Genomic DNA, 5,000 nt, shown 5'->3' on the forward strand with positions numbered 1-5,000 from the left:
CCAAGGCAAGCGCCCCTATGGGCCTAACACCCGCCGTGGGACGAGGCCTCGATCAGAAGGACACCGGCGCTCGCCGTCAGCCGCACTGGGACTTCCGTACGTCACAACTCGGCGCGCTCGAAAAGCGCGCAGATTCGACGCTGGACTCTTCCCGGTTCACTCGCCGTTACTCAGGGAATCCCTGTTGGTTTCTTTTCCTCCGCTTAATAATATGCTTAAATTCAGCGGGTGCTCTCGCCTGAACTCAGGTCGTATGTGTCAAGCGGGCCGCTTCTTACACGGCCCGCTGGCATCGCAAGTCGTCGCCGCCGGCGCCGACCGAGCGCGTACCGTCGCCGCCTTGGCCCACGGTCGGTCTTGATCTCGTGACCGGACCGACCGACCTGGACCCGCCCCTCGAACGTAGTTGAACACGTCGAGGGGCCGGCGGTGTACGGGACACGCGGTCGCGCCGAGAAAGCTCGGCGACCGCTTCAACTTGGGGCGACGCCCGGCCGTCTTTGCAGAGGCCAGGCGACGGCCCTCGGGTGAGGACGAACGCGACCCTGAGGCAGACGCGGTCCCGGGATTGACCCGAGACCGCAATTCGCGTTCAGAAGGTCGACGTTCAATGTGTTCTGCAATTCACATTACTTCTCGCACTTGGCTGCGTCCTTCATCGACTCGCGAGCCGAGTGATCCACCGTTAAGAGTCGTCCTCGACGTTTCGCCCGGCGCCGAAGCGCGCGGACGTCACACTGTGGGATCGACCACAAAACCACCACCGACAACAACTGCACAAAAACACCAACAAACGGCGCCGAGCGACCGCCGGGCTGGGCCGGCGGCACATCGAGCGCGGTGCCCAGAAGCCACCATCGCACTCGGCTGCCTTGCTATGCCAACGTGTTACGCGTGTCGCACGGGGCGGAACCCCGATTGACGGCCGCCCTCTCGGCGGCACTCAAAGACAATTCAGTGCGCGGTCGGCCGGGGCCTACCACCACCTTCGGTAATGATCCTTCCGCAGGTTCACCTACGGAAACCTTGTTACGACTTTTACTTCCTCTAAATGATCAAGTTTGATCGTCTTCTCGACACGCCGACGCGGCCGTTGCCAGCCGCGACGGGGCCGATCCAAGGATCTCACTAAACCATTCAATCGGTAGTAGCGACGGGCGGTGTGTACAAAGGGCAGGGACGTAATTAACGCAAGTTGATGACTTGCGCTTACTGGGAATTCCTCGTTCAAGGGAAACAATTGCAAGTCCCTATCCCAATCACGAATGAGGTTCAACGGGTTACCCGGACCTTTCGGCCTAGGTTAGACACTCGCTGCTTCACTCAGTGTAGCGCGCGTGCGGCCCCGGACATCTAAGGGCATCACAGACCTGTTATTGCTCAATCTCGTGTGGCTAAACGCCACTAGTCCCTCTAAGAAGTTAGACGCCGACCGAGAAGGTCGCGTAACTATTTAGCATGCCAGAGTCTCGTTCGTTATCGGAATTAACCAGACAAATCGCTCCACCAACTAAGAACGGCCATGCACCACCACCCACAGAATCAAGAAAGAGCTCTCAATCTGTCAATCCTACCTGTGTCCGGGCCGGGTGAGTTTCCCCGTGTTGAGTCAAATTAAGCCGCAGGCTCCACTCCTGGTGGTGCCCTTCCGTCAATTCCTTTAAGTTTCAGCTTTGCAACCATACTTCCCCCGGAACCCAAAGACTTTGGTTTCCCGGAAGCTGCCGGAAAGGTCGTCATGGTAACGCCTCCCGATCGCTAGTTGGCATCGTTTATAGTCAGAACTAGGACGGTATCTGATCGTCTTCGAACCTCTGACTTTCGCTCTTGATTAAAGAAAACATTCTTGGCGAATGCTTTCGCAGTAGTTCGTCTTCCGCCGATCCAAGAATTTCACCTCTAACGGCAGAGTACGGACGCCCCCGTCTGTCCCTCTTAATCATTACCTCGTGCTCCGAAAACCAACAAAATAGAACCGAGGTCCTATTCCATTATTCCATGCAACACTATGCAGGCGAACAGCCTGCTTTGAACACTCTAATTTTTTCAAAGTAAACTTATCGGCCACCGCCGACACTCAGTCAAGAGCACCGACGGAGAACCGAAGGTGAGGCGAACGCAACCAGTGACACGCCTTGCGACGGACCGGCGGCGCTCGCCCAAAATCCAACTACGAGCTTTTCAACCGCAACAACTTTAGCATACACTGTTGGAGCTGGAATTACCGCGGCTGCTGGCACCAGACTTGCCCTCCAATGGATACTCGTTAAGAGTTTTAGGATGTACTCATTCCAATTACAGGGCCTCGTTAGAGTCCTGTATTGTTATTTTTCGTCACTACCTCCCCGTGTCGGGAATGGGTAATTTGCGCGCCTGCTGCCTTCCTTGGATGTGGTAGCCGTTTCTCAGGCTCCCTCTCCGGAATCGAACCCTGATTCCCCGTTACCCGTTATCACAAAGGTAGGCACGTAGCGTACCTTCGACAGTTGATAGGGCAGACACTTGAATGATACGTCGTCGGTGCAGAGACCGTACGATCCGCGTGGTTATCCAGAGTCATCAAACGTCACAGGACGAACCCGGTCGGTTTTGATCTGATAAAAGCGCGCCTCCCGAAGTCGGCGCTTAATGCATGTATTAGCTCTAGAATTACCACAGTTATCCACTTCGCTTACGAGACCAAATAAACCAAGACTGATTTAATGAGCCATTCGCAGTTTCGCTTTACGAGAACTCGTACTTGCACCTGCATGGCTTAATCTTTGAGACAAGCATATCACTACTGGCAGGATCAACCAGATAGCTGCGACAGCTGCGCTCGGCCCTTGCTGGGCCGCCCGGCGCGTGCTCGTCGCATTCGTTTAAGACCGAGGCGATCGCCTGCGGCCGTACTCAGCTTCGACAGTCGCTGGCCGCGACGTCCACGCTCTCGCCGGCAGTGCCACGCGGAGCGATTTGCGTTTTTTCTTTGCTCGCCCTCTCTCGGGCTCGATCCATTCAGTTTCGCACAAACAAGAGCTCTGCCGGCCGCCTGCAGCGGTGCCTAAAACCCGGGCATAACAATGCGACCGTTCTGCTAGGCCGACAAGCGCTCAAGCCAGACGCTCGATCGAACGCCCCCTACATATTAGTCGAGACAACGGCTCGCTCATTAGCATCGCGTTTGTACTTTAACTTTTTTTGGCTCGGCTTCTTTCGACGCCGATGCCGGCGACGCAGCACTCTCTCGCCCGCCAGCCACCGAGAAAAGGGTGCGCTCCGACCGGCCCCGCACCGCTCTTTCTTGGCTCATTCGAAATTACTGTCTTTCGCTCTGACATGCCTTACCTAGGGTTAGGTTAGTATGCTTGCACGTTTGTACTTTAACTTTTTTCGGCTCGGCTTCTTTCGACGCCGATGCCGGCGACGCAGCACTCTCTCGCCCGCCAGCCACCGAGAAAAGGGTGCGCTCCGACCGGCCCCGCACCGCTCTTTCTTGGCTCATTCGAAATTACTGTCTTTCGCTCTGACATGCCTTACCTAGGGTTAGGTTAGTATGCTTGCACGTTTGTACTTTAACTTTTTTCGGCTCGGCTTCTTTCGACGCCGATGCCGGCGACGCAGCACTCTCTCGCCCGCCAGCCACCGAGAAAAGGGTGCGCTCCGACCGGCCCCGCACCGCTCTTTCTTGGCTCATTCGAAATTACTGTCTTTCGCTCTGACATGCCTTACCTAGGGTTAGGTTAGTATGCTTGCACGTTTGTACTTTAACTTTTTTCGGCTCGGCTTCTTTCGACGCCGATGCCGGCGACGCAGCACTCTCTCGCCCGCCAGCCACCGAGAAAAGGGTGCGCTCCGACCGGCCCCGCACCGCTCTTTCTTGGCTCATTCGAAATTACTGTCTTTCGCTCTGACATGCCTTACCTAGGGTTAGGTTAGTATGCTTGCACGTTTGTACTTTAACTTTTTTCGGCTCGGCTTCTTTCGACGCCGATGCCGGCGACGCATCACTCTCTCGCCCGCCAGCCACCGAGAAAAGGGTGCGCTCCGACCGGCCCCGCACCGCTCTTTCTTGGCTCATTCGAAATTACTGTCTTTCGCTCTGACATGCCTTACCTAGGGTTAGGTTAGTATGCTTGCACGTTTGTACTTTAACTTTTTTCGGCTCGGCTTCTTTCGACGCCGATGCCGGCGACGCAGCACTCTCTCGCCCGCCAGCCACCGAGAAAAGGGTGCGCTCCGACCGGCCCCGCACCGCTCTTTCTTGGCTCATTCGAAATTACTGTCTTTCGCTCTGACATGCCTTACCTAGGGTTAGGTTAGTATGCTTGCACGTTTGTACTTTAACTTTTTTCGGCTCGGCTTCTTTCGACGCCGATGCCGGCGACGCAGCACTCTCTCGCCCGCCAGCCACCGAGAAAAGGGTGCGCTCCGACCGGCCCCGCACCGCTCTTTCTTGGCTCATTCGAAATTACTGTCTTTCGCTCTGACATGCCTTACCTAGGGTTAGGTTAGTATGCTTGCACGTTTGTACTTTAACTTTTTTCGGCTCGGCTTCTTTCGACGCCGATGCCGGCGACGCAGCACTCTCTCGCCCGCCAGCCACCGAGAAAAGGGTGCGCTCCGACCGGCCCCGCACCGCTCTTTCTTGGCTCATTCGAAATTACTGTCTTTCGCTCTGACATGCCTTACCTAGGGTTAGGTTAGTATGCTTGCACGTTTGTACTTTAACTTTTTCCGGCTCGGCTTCTTTCGACGCCGATGCCGGCGACGCAGCACTCTCTCGCACGCCAGCCACCGAGAAAAGGGTGCGCTCCGACCGGCCCCGCACCGCTCTTTCTTGGCTCATTCGAAATTACTGTCTTTCGCTCTGACATGCCTTACCTAGGGTTAGGTTAGTATGCTTGCACGTTTGTACTTTAACTTTTTTCGGCTCGGCTTCTTTCGACGCCGATGCCGGCGACGCAGCACTCTCTCGCCCGCCAGCCACCGAGAAAAGGGTGCGCTCCGACCGGCCCCGC

The 5,000-nt window shown here is 56.1% G+C and overlaps 2 non-coding genes and 1 pseudogene across 2 annotated transcripts; all 3 read right to left on the reverse strand.

Moving 5' to 3' along the window:
* Positions 1 to 252, reverse strand: part of LOC144431699 (large subunit ribosomal RNA) — a 3,695-nt pseudogene extending 3,443 nt beyond the window's left edge.
* A 288-nt stretch (positions 253 to 540) lies between these two features.
* LOC144431512 (5.8S ribosomal RNA) lies at positions 541 to 694 on the reverse strand. Its single transcript, XR_013480077.1, has one exon. It is a non-coding gene; the product is annotated as a 5.8S ribosomal RNA (ribosomal RNA).
* A 298-nt stretch (positions 695 to 992) lies between these two features.
* LOC144431592 (small subunit ribosomal RNA) lies at positions 993 to 2,802 on the reverse strand. Its single transcript, XR_013480155.1, has one exon. It is a non-coding gene; the product is annotated as a small subunit ribosomal RNA (ribosomal RNA).
* Between the last annotated feature and the right edge of the window lie 2,198 nt (positions 2,803 to 5,000).

Source organism: Styela clava, chromosome 13 (genome assembly GCF_964204865.1).
Source record: "Styela clava chromosome 13, kaStyClav1.hap1.2, whole genome shotgun sequence".
Classification (NCBI taxonomy): Eukaryota; Metazoa; Chordata; class Ascidiacea; order Stolidobranchia; family Styelidae; genus Styela; species Styela clava.